The sequence below is a fragment of the Punica granatum genome, chromosome 7 (assembly GCF_007655135.1).
Source record: "Punica granatum isolate Tunisia-2019 chromosome 7, ASM765513v2, whole genome shotgun sequence".
NCBI lineage: Eukaryota > Viridiplantae > Streptophyta > Magnoliopsida > Myrtales > Lythraceae > Punica > Punica granatum.
Genome location: NC_045133.1, coordinates 10,426,560 through 10,438,470, shown reverse-complemented (window position 1 = coordinate 10,438,470; position 11,911 = coordinate 10,426,560).

Below are 11,911 nucleotides of genomic sequence, written 5' to 3'. Positions count from 1 at the left end.
TCCAAGATTTTTAAACCGGACCATACCCTGTTGAATCTTGGAATCGGAACTTACCCGGAACCTATATTATATCACAGAACCTGTAAATTTCTTTTGTCTCACTAAATAAACTCGAAAATGTCTCACCTAATCAAAGAATGGCGATCAGATCAGTCGATCGAAGAACCAAAAGCCCCATACATCCCATCTCCACAAAATAATACTTTACATACATCATCTTCGAAGTAGTACTCGTGCGAGAGGAGACTAGCCATGAGGCGCTCTTATTGGCTGCTCTTGGGTGTACTGGGCTTGACGTGGTGCGGGTGCGAATGCATGCGCGTACGCGTAACCTGTGCTCTGATACCATATTAAACTCTCATGGACTTATATGGACCTGGGCCCATATTCACTTAAAAGCTTAAGCTGATAAGCAGTGATACCCAAGTCTCATATAAACCAATGGTTATTCTTTCATCTTTTTCATGTGAGATTATAATTTCCAACAACATACATCCTCTTCGAAGCAGTAGACCACCATCTCCCGATTTGCCGCCACCATTTTCGCAATAGTTAAAGCTCAGCTGATGTTGTCTTCCAACCCAGTCAACTCGAGAGGAGAGAATGGGAGGCAAACACCTGCCTCGGGATTCAACACCTGATAGTCCAATTCAACAGCGGCCGCCGCTCGCAAAGATGATCGAGACTATGATCGGCTAATTCTTCTAGGGATTCTTCTTCCTTCTATCGTGTTTTCTTTTCTTTCCTTCTTTTTTTTTCCTCCCTTCTTTGTTCGACGGGATCGAAATAATTGAGACTGCTTTTTTGTTATGTTTATTAAGGAAGAGAGAGAGAGGGGAAACCTCCTGACAAAGATAAGAGAAAGAGAGTAAAGCCTTTCACCTAAGGGTAATTAGTAGGTTTTTTTAAAAAAAAATTAGTGAATATTATTCGGTTTCGAGTACCGGTTCCGGTTCCGGATTTGGGTACCTTATATGCAAGAATCGGAACCGGAATCAGTTTTTACTTGTTCCTTATTTTAATACCCGGACCCTATCCAATTTTCAATACGAACCACCAAGACCCTACCCTAACGGGTAGATTTCAACCGGTTCCGGGTATACCCAGTATTCATGCACACCCCTATTGTTATGATAATTATTTAACATATAGTAGCATTATTGAACTTTTTGTTGATGCCAATTAAAATTAAACACTTATTGTATAGAGAAAATTTTAGTTACATACATTATACTCTTTTCTTTTTTGATAACTTCGTTGCATTTGACTCCGTATCCGTCTGCCTCGTAGACGGAACTATGTGATTTTTTTAAACTATTTTTTGAAAATTTTAGTTTCATAAATTTTAGTTCTATAAATATAACTATTATTACTAGTTAAGTTATAATAAATTAAAGGGTAAAATGCGCTCATCTTCCTTAGGTGGCGTGTTACGTTGCCATTTAAGATTACTAAGAATTTGAATTTCCACACATATAGATTCCCACTATTAAATTAAATTATTGGGAATGTTACATTACCATGTTTGGTATGACTAGTAATACAATTTACCTTGTTTGGTATAAAAAGAAGATTATTGGAAAAAATAGTAATTTTTTCCCAAAATACCCTCACTGTATGTGTTTATATGAGGAAGATCGAATCGTGTCCATGACCCACAAGCTGCTTGAAGCATGAGAACGAAGCCATGGTTGTGTCCCTGACCAGCACGTTGGAACAACTTCCTGAGAATGTGTATATATAGACATACATTTTGGCAAAATATAAATATATTTGTATATATACATTTTTTTGGATAATTATGTATATATACATTTTGATATATAAATAAATATACATATATGTATAGTTTGAGTACAGAAGTTGTTCTCTCATCTTCCTTTCCTCTGTTTTCCTGAACAGAGCAGGTGCCTCCAATTTTGGGGAACTGCTCAAAATCTTCATGGACGACACATAACCATGAAACACTTCTGGGATGCATCTTCTCTGAAGCGTACGTTAGGAGCTTGGCGAATGCTAGTCTGGCTCACGATGTCCACGTTGGTGTTATCTGAGAAAGAAAATAAACTTCCATGAGATTCCTTGCCCAAGTGGCTGTAGGAAGTAAAACAGATCGGTATATCCGCGGAGACATTGAGCTGAACCTGACGAGATTCTGTTCAGGGACATGTTTTAAGTATCAGCACACGGAACAAGATGCAGAAAGTTTATAAAATGGACCGTAGCAAAATCAACCTCAAGCTAAAAGTATCCTCGAGTGATGATGAACTAGATGATAGTCTTCATCATATCGAATGGGACCTTTTCGCTTCTCCAACAAAGTGCTTAATGACAGGAGAACATACAAATTTTGTATATTTTAGCAAGCAATAGATAAGCCGGATATCAATGAAAAGTTCTGCTTGCAGCAGAAAACATTCTTGCAGGCAAAGCAGAATTTTACTTGCAGCGCTGACACTGAACTTATCATGCTACTGCTTTACGGACTCATGTTACCATTACTATATGGCCGAGAAGGTTTGACATAGCAAGCGAGATGGGAAATCTTACTTAGCGGGACTCGGAGCAGTGCAAAAAACCGCAATGGGGAGCCGGCAACCAAGAAGAGCAGGCGATGGGGAGGAGCTGCTTAGCGGAGGGAGAAGTAAAGGGTATTTTCGATTAAAAAATAAAAAAAAAGATTCCCACCTTGGCGGGAAAGTAGATAGACACCCCTCCCCTAGGAAAGTAGATTACCACTTGTGTGGGTACTTAACCCATTTGACTTTTTGGACCAATAATTATTTTTTGAGGAAAATATTTGAGCCATAACTTTTGAATTGCTTACTTATATCATACATTAGGTTAATTGCACTAATGATTCAAAAAATTTCATAAATATTACAACTTGATCCAAATATTTTTTTAGCAACTTATTGGTATATTAAGTTTCAAAACCGTTTCAATGTAGTGCATTTCGTTATTTGTATTTGACGTCATTTCGATTCCAAACTTTTTAAAAGTGCAAAATGACGCAAAATTTTAATGCCCCGTTTGGATTCAGAGTTAATTAATTTTAACTTTAATTTTAATTTTAACTCAACACACTACACAACAAAAATACACATTTTCCAATTCAAAAATTTTAACTTTAACTTTAACTCAACACACTACACAACAAAAATACACGTTTCCCAAGTCAAATTTATAATCACATCTCATTTGTCATTTTCCACAATCAAAATTAAAATCAAAATCAAAGTAACTTTAATTCTGAATCCAAACGGCCCCTAAAAAATTTCAAAATGTACCCCACCATCTCTCTCTTTTCCTTCTCGACTTTCTCTCTCTTTTGCAAGTTCTCTCTCTTTCTCCCTCTCACCTGATCTTCCTCTTCCTCCTCATCGGTCACACCACCGCCGACTCCCACTCCGATCTTGAGGTTCAGCAGGAGCTCGGCGAATCCGAGCTTGGGGTACATGGAGAACTTGAGGTTCCTCTCCTCCGGTTCATCATCATTAGCGTGGATCATGAGATTCAGTAGGGGCTCGACGAATCCGTTGATCTTCGCGAGGAAAATACAATTATCGTCTGATTCCGCGGCAAACCTTGCGAGCTTCAAGAGTGAGGAGGGCTCAAGGTCGGAGGAGGCGAAGATCAGGGAGTTGGCGAGGGCGAGGGCGTCATCGGAGGAGAGAGGGGGGAGTCGGCAGGGGCAGGCGAGGGAGGAGGCGGGGCGGAGGGGTAGGAGGAGTCGGACCAGATGCGGATGAGCCGCTGGAGGGTGAGGTTGGGGACGAGGTCAGTGGAGGAAAGGACCTGCATGGTGGCGGGGCAGGTATTGTTACCGGTGTCGAGCCAGTGCTGGATGCTGGAACGGTTGTAGGTGACGCCGGTGGAGAGGTTGGCGGGGGAGGTCATGATGTCGAGGTTGATGGGGCAACGGAAGAAGCTAGGCACGTGTTAGTGATATGCCCTAGAGCTTGATTTATGTATTTGAATAATTCCTTTTATGGCAATAAAGTTTATTCTATTATTCGTATATTGTCTATGTTTATTAGAATAAAGTCCTTAAGATATTTTGAATACTTCATTCTTAAGAGTTAAGAATATGAGTGACGAAGTAATTCGGTAAGAATATCTTTAAACTGTTCACGATTGTAGGAGACTTAACTGGACATTATTTCTCCAGATAGATCGTCACCTCTATCTGTTTCCATGATTAGTATACAGATACTAATGAAGATGGAGTAGTGAGTCTCATACTATTTGATAACTGTTATCATGACAGATATGTGGATACTTATATGATAAGTAGTCGAACGTGACGTGCATATAACATTCATACGGTAATTTACTAATGTCAATGAATATTGTCTGGATCGTATTAGTGCATATAGTCCTTAGACCTGAGATGGAACGCTATCTCAAGTATAGGTAATTAGGATTTGCTACTGCTAATGTATTTGTGCTTAGCGTGAGTATTCGGCAGATAGTGGTCCTAGTTAGTTATACTTGGAGTTAGGTATCTGATCAAGACGAGATTCACTAACCTGAGTAAACAGGGAAAATGTCCTATGGATATGAGTTTTATTCTGGATTGAGAAATCCTCGGCCGGGGTAGATAAACTTGAATAGAAAGGAGTTTTTGTTCAAGTGCTACGGATCTAAGAATGAAATTAGAGAGTCCATATGATCAGCTATAGAGTTCGGCATTTACCGTAGCTCTAGCTAAATCGGGATCTTGTAGTGAAAGGATTCAGTGCATGGTATATACGATCAAAGGTTCATCAGAATGTTCCAATTATACATTCGTCATTATTTGGATTGTCACGATATGCTGCTAGGTGTCACTCGTGAACTTTGGGAACCAATGGCATTTTGGGAATTATGCTTTTGGTTATAGAAAGAGTTTCTGGTAGTATCAAATGAGTTGATACTATAATCCCATTGCCATTTGATGATGAACCTAGTTAGTCACACACATTGAGCGTGTCTAAACCGAGAAAAGAATTAATTCTAATTAAGGAAGTTAATTAGAAATTAATTATCGAACGAGGTTTGCAATGTGGTTGCAAGGGTGCTAGCACATCCTGAAGCCGAGTTCAATATCAAGGATAAATCTAATTAAGGAAATACGATAGTTTCCTTATTTGGAGAGTTTCTGTAAATAGATCGTCTATTTATGGAAACTCGTGTCGAGGACTTATTTAATCTTTCTTTCTAACTATAAGGGTAAGTCATTGGATGACTTAAATTGTGAGGACTCATTTGTGATTTATAAATTAATTCGGATTAATTAATAATTGCATTTTAGTCCCTAGGGTAAGAATATATATAGATATGTTCTTACGATTAACAAGATAGGTTAATTGATCGAAAACCCTAATATTAGAAAGAGAGGAAGAGGAGAGACGGCTGAACAATTGTTGCCGTGAACTCCCAAGGCTTATCGGAGTTCTTCTCGGATCCGATTCGGCGTTTCGGTGTTGTCCTTGGCGTCCTTGAAGAGATCTTTTCATTCCGTGACGATTCCGTTCGAGATCGGTGACCTAGATCGGAGTGTACGGGTCGAGAGGAGTCTAATCTCGGTGGAGACGTGTTCGTGTGGACGAGCTAGAGGCCGGACACTTGGACGGCTAATTTGATCGACTCGAATCAATAAGGTTAGTGAAAAGTTCGTAACTTTTCTTATGGATTCATTGAGTGATGTTATCTATTTGTTTAGAAGGCGATTCTTATGTCAAGATGTGATCTTGAAGTTTTTGATTAAACGAGCACGCGATAAAATTTGATTTTTACCGTAATTAAACTTTCCGCTGCGTACGTGCTCGGTTTTACTTACAGCACGGTGATGTAGAGGTCGTCCCCCCCCCCCCCCCCCCCAAAAAAAATTCCCTTTCTCCTTCCATCCTTCCTTTGTGGATGGATTGCCCTTAGTAGAGAGAGAAAGTATAGAGAGAGAGAGTGCAGAGAGAGAAAGAGGAGTCGGAGTCGGAGTCGGCAGCGGTGTGACCGAGGAGGAGGAAGAGAAAGATTAGGTGAGAAGGAGAGAGAGAGATAGAACTTGCATAAGAGAGAAAAAGTCGAGAAGGAAGAAAGAGAGAATGTGGGGTATATTTTGAAAAATTTTAAAACTTTGAGTCGTTTTGCAATTTTAAAAAGTTTGAAGTAGAAATGACGTCAAATACATATGACAGAATGCACTACATCGAAACAATTTTGAAACTTAATGTATCAAAAAGTTACTAAAAAACTTTTTGGATTAACCTGTAACAATTAAAAAAACTTTTTGGATCAACCTGTAACAATTAAAAAAACTTTTTGGATCACCAGTGCAATTAACTCTCATATATTTGATATTTTACTTAATAAGGCCATCGTGTTAAATAAAATATGTTCTTTATTACTTTCACAAATAAAGAAATAAAAAATCAAATAAAGTAAACAAAAAAAGGTGGATGAAGAGAGAGGAGAAAAGGCCTCCTACAACGTTGCTTCAAATGGTGGTCATTGACGACAGTCACTATTATCTCATAACTATTTGATGTCGATTGTGCAGTTCGAAACCATTGTGATTATCTATGGATGTGATTCATTTTTTGTTGTGTCGCTTTCATTCCAAGTGACTCGCCGCTAGCCACTACTGGCCAAGACGAGGTTTCCAACATCCTACAATTACATCGCCTTAAGCACAGTGGCCGGAGATGCCCCAATCGCCCCTTCTTCTCTTTACATTTCCCTATTGGCAATTGTTAGCTTTTTTACTGTACTTTAATTCCTTTTATTTTTCAAAATAAAGAAAATATTTTAAAAGTAAGAATTTTATGTAATGTAGGCCTTATTTAGTAAAAAAAAAAACAAAATATGGCCTTAAAAGAAGGAAATCCAAAAGTTATGATCTCAATTGGTATTTTCCAAAAATAATGATTTAGTCAAATAAGTCAAGTAGTACTAAGTGCATATTTTCTTTATAAATGGGATTAAGTATTATTTCTTGAAACCTCAAAGTGATGAGTAGGTAAAAAAAAAACATAAAAGGTAATGAGCGCGTTTTACCCTTAAATTTCATTTGTCCTCTATCTTCCTCCTAACTAAATATTTTTTATCCTTCCCAGCTGCAATCCTATCTTCCCCTTTATGTTGATGTGCCTATCTCAATATCCATATGAATATATAACTATATTATATCATAGATATAACTATATGTATATTTATATCTATGTTAAATATTAAATATATATGAATACTATCCTATTTATATGTATTATTAGATGAAAGTTATTTATGATGGCGAATGCAAATTTATCTCTAATTGAGTAAATCTTTTTGTTTATATATCGAGTAAACTAGCACTTTGGTTTATCATATAGTTAAATTGCATCAATCGGGTCCCTTGCATAAAATCTACATCAAGTTATTCCCTAGTAACATCAAATTTGTCCCCTGTAACATTAAATTGGTCTCTTATAACATAAAATTAGTCCCCGAGCATCATGGTCCTTTTGCAACATCAATTCGGTCCTTCGTAACATCAATTGAATGCCCCTACTTTTTTCACTTTGATCCCTCCGTCAGGCGCTGCTAGAGTTACGAGAAACCAAATTGATGTTATAAGAGACTAATTTGATGTTACGAGGGACAAATTTAATATTATAAGGAACTAATTTGATGTTATAAGGAACCAATTTGGTGTTATTAGGGACTAAGATGATGCAGATTTCATCCAAGGGACCTGATCGATGCAATTTGACTATCTCAAGGACCAAATTGCTAGTTTACTCTTATATATATATATGTTAAATGCAATCACCTTTTACAATCATTATATCTACGGGTGATTCTAGGATGGAACACTAACTTGTAATCCATGGTAGAACACTAATATCAACATCTCATCAACTTTTAATCTCATGCATACATTATTTACATATTTTGCCCATAGTATTTCTGATCCTTCATATTTGGAATTAACAATTTCCACCCACAATACCATACCACCATTCTCGAATCTTCCTGCCACAGGTACCGATTTCTGCCACGTCCATATACATCCCGACATGTGTACCAATCACAGTATGGCACATCACCAATGACTAAACCGACCTAACAAACCGATTTATTAAACCGGTTCGGAAATCCAAATCACAGAAAAAGAAAAGGAATTTTTTTTTAAAAAAATACATTCGCAGATCTATAACTAGCAAGGAAGGGAGGGGAAGGTGATGGTACCCCCAATGCTGACTACTTCCCTCTCATACTTGGTTGCCGGCGATATCAGAGGTCGTTGGCGACCATGTCTGGGAGGTGGTGGCCGATGTCGAGGCTATCACCTCTCGAATCTCCCCTCTCTAAGATGTTGCTAGCGACCAGATTTGAAGGGGAGGCAGTTGGCGCCAGGGGTGCCACGACCGCCCCTCATTTCCTCTCGACTTGCAGATCTGCAACTCTTTTTTTTAAAAAAATTTAATTTCTTTTTTATTTTATGTAATTAATAGATAGGGGTTCGATGATGAGGACGATAATGAGAATGACGATATGCGGTCCCGTTATAGGGAGACGTTCTTGCATTTGTTGCAGGGCATTCGAGCAAGTATGGCATTAGAGTTGGAAAATCCTTATTCAGATTGAGACCTGGATAGGGAAAGGGATAGGGAAAGAGACCAAGTGCTCGCTCGGGGATTATTTCATCGGGCCTAGCTTGGAGTTACTGTTGCAGTACTTAGCAAAGAATGACTCTAATCGGTTTGGTACTCCATTAGCCTAGAAGGAGGAGATCGAGGCATTGCCTACTCTGGCCATGAAGGAGACACCTAAGTGCTTTATTTGCCAAGATGACTTAGAGACCAGGGGCGAGGCAAAGGGAATGCCCTGTAAGCACAAATTTCATAGTAGGTGCATCTTCCCCTTGCTTGAGCTCCATAGCTCTTGCCGTGTCTGCAGGTTCCAACTGCCTGCAGAGGAGACCAAGTTCGAGTCATCCAATGGGAATAGGAACAACAATAGGGAGAGTGAGAGGGAGAGCCCCACTGTTCTTGAGACCAGCAATGCAGCTGGAGACAACAATAGAGGCAGTGGGAAGAAGTTCACGATTCCGTGGCCTTTCATGGGCTGTTCTCATCCTCTTTTTTCGAGGGAGGGAACTCAACCACATCATCCTCTTCATAAAAATGGACGTGTCGTGTCTCCGAACATAAAAGTGCATTGTAGGTTTAGGGTGTCTCCAAACATAAAAATGGATTGTGGGTTTTGGGTTTTGGGTTTTGGGTGGAGGAGACATATGAAGGATGGAGCTGTATGAGTTTGTGTGTGCATAGGGAGCAAAGAAGAAAGAGAGAAGAAGATGATGGCATGTGGGTCCCACTAAAGTGACATGTGCGTTCAGCTATGCAAGGTATCTCCTAAAATCAGACTATCTCAGCATTCCGTCTGATTTTTGACGAATTGTTGACGAAATGACATGCCTTGATAAAAAGAAATTCGGTGATATACTGTGAAATTATTGGGAAATAAGTGTGACATGTTGTGTTATTTACCCTTTTAATTTTGTGGTGCTTGTATTATAATTTTTTTTTTGATTTTTTGGACTTGAAAGCTGTTTAGTCTATGTTAATGGACTTGTTTAGGCATCGAGTATTTATAATTCATCACTTAATATTGTTATTTGAGATTTTGTCATCTTGAATTTGGGGACTAAAAAACCACTTGAAAAAGTTGACACTGCTAGCGTTGGTTTTTTTACTCCAAAATAGTTTTTGGGTGGTTTTTTTGGCTAGAAAAAACTACCCAAAAAAGTCAAGTAACGAGTTTTTTAATGAAAAATTCGACCCACCCACCCATTTACACCCTTTAATTAATAAGCCCACCCATACATTATTAGTGAGTTATATATCAATTTTGTCCTTACGATGGATGACTCACATCAATCGAGTCCCTTGCACAAAATTTACATTGAATTGGTCTTTTGTAACATCAAACTGGTCATTGGTAATATCAAATTCGTCCTTTGTTACATCAAATTGGTCTTTTATTACATTGAATTGGTAATTTATTACATCAAATTCGTCTTTTGTTACATCAAATTGGTACTTTGTTACATCAATTTAGCCATTATGTCCAATCGATAGTTAGTCTAAGAGGGAAGTACGTGTTTGCATCAATTTCGTCCTTCCAGGCCACTTTCATCCTTTTTTTTTCTTATTTTCATTTCTTCCTCTCTTTTTTTATTGTCTCGTCTCGTCTCTCTCTCTCTCTCTCTCTTTTCCTGGGCGAACTTTGTCTATCCATCCCTTTAGCCCATTTCTTAAAATTGTCTCTCTCATAGTTTCCTTCCGATCTCTTCTTTTTCTCTGACCAAGGGAATAGCATAGGGAGAATGATCGGGGGTCTCATTCCTCTTGCCACGGCGGTGGCGGATTTGGGAGCTGCATGGTCTATGGTACGGAAGAATGTCAAGCAATGAGAGACAAAGGTCGATATTGGCGTACAAGAGATAGAGACAGAGACAAAGATTGCAATCTCCACATAATTGACTTCGACCATTTTTGGCAACCACACAAACATAGAGAGGGGGAGCTTTCGTAAAAAAAAATTCAGAGATTTGACCGCGAGTTGCCAAGCCAACAGGAAACTAAGACATTTTGGCAGACCACACAGACATATAGAGAGAGAAAGCGTTCATGAAAAAATCGGAGCTTTACCTTGACCTTTCATCGTTTTCAAATTATAGAGAGAGAAATCTTGATTTCGGGCATTAATGGTGGATTCAAGTTGGGTCATATATTGTCTAAAATTTTCATATGCTCAGACTCTTTGGATCGAAAGAAAGCAATAGGCTTTTTATGGCTTGTGATTTCTTTGAATGGTTTGAGAGTTATAGCCATTTGAAGCATCAAGCCATTTTGATAAATAAAAAAAAGCCCCTAAAATTGTAAGCCAAACTTTTTAAGTCCTTATCCTTTCACCTTCGGAAGACAAAGCAAGGATTCACCATGAATTGCCCAACTATTTCATACCTCATTGGGAAACGATGAGTCATCTGTCAATGAATACATGCGCTCAAATTCATGCACCACCTTATTTCTTTCGAAGCCAAGTAATGATTGTATTTTTTCCTATAAATGGCATACTTTCTCCCCACGATTCATATTGTCCTACCCCTCATTTTTCTTATTCAGACTCTAACTTACAAGAAGATGGACAAAGGAAAACGAAAGGTCAAAGATCATTCTCCTTCTTGCTCTCCTCTCCTCCACCCAAGAAGGCCCTGACAGATGAAGAGATGAATGTTGATCTACTAGAGGAAGATGTGATTGAAGAGGGAGAGAAGAAAGAAATAAAAGATGGAGAAGGGTCGAACGACTCCACTACTTCCTCCTCGTCAACGAGCTCCTACTCCTTACTCAGTGATGACTTCGATGAAGACCATTGTATCCCTCCCATTGCCTATGGCCGAATGTTTGTTGAGAGCACCCCTCTAGTGATGATGATGATGACTCTGACTTTGATGAAGACCACCGTATCTCTCCTATCAACTATGGCCGAATGTCTGGTGAGAGCAACCCATCCCCCTCTCCCGATGTCGATGATGATTCTGATTTTGAATAGAGAGTTTGTTTTAGCTGTTCCCATTAAATGGTTTGTAAGGTATAGTTGTTTGAATGTTTACGGTTTTGTGATAAAAGACTGAATTTCAAATTAAGTTTTTGAAGTTCTTTACTTTTGACTCAACTCTTGTTTCTTATTTGTAGCTTGTTGTATTAGCTTTCCATGGGAGCAAATAACTCGTTCATCAGAGGTCCAAGCGAATAGAACAAACGACTTGAATAGAGCTTTCCACCACCATTTACAGTAGAGAGTGAGGAGAGCGCGTGATGAAAAAAGAAAAAAAATCAAATAGTGAAGGACCTTTGTTATAGTCGGTAAATTTAGG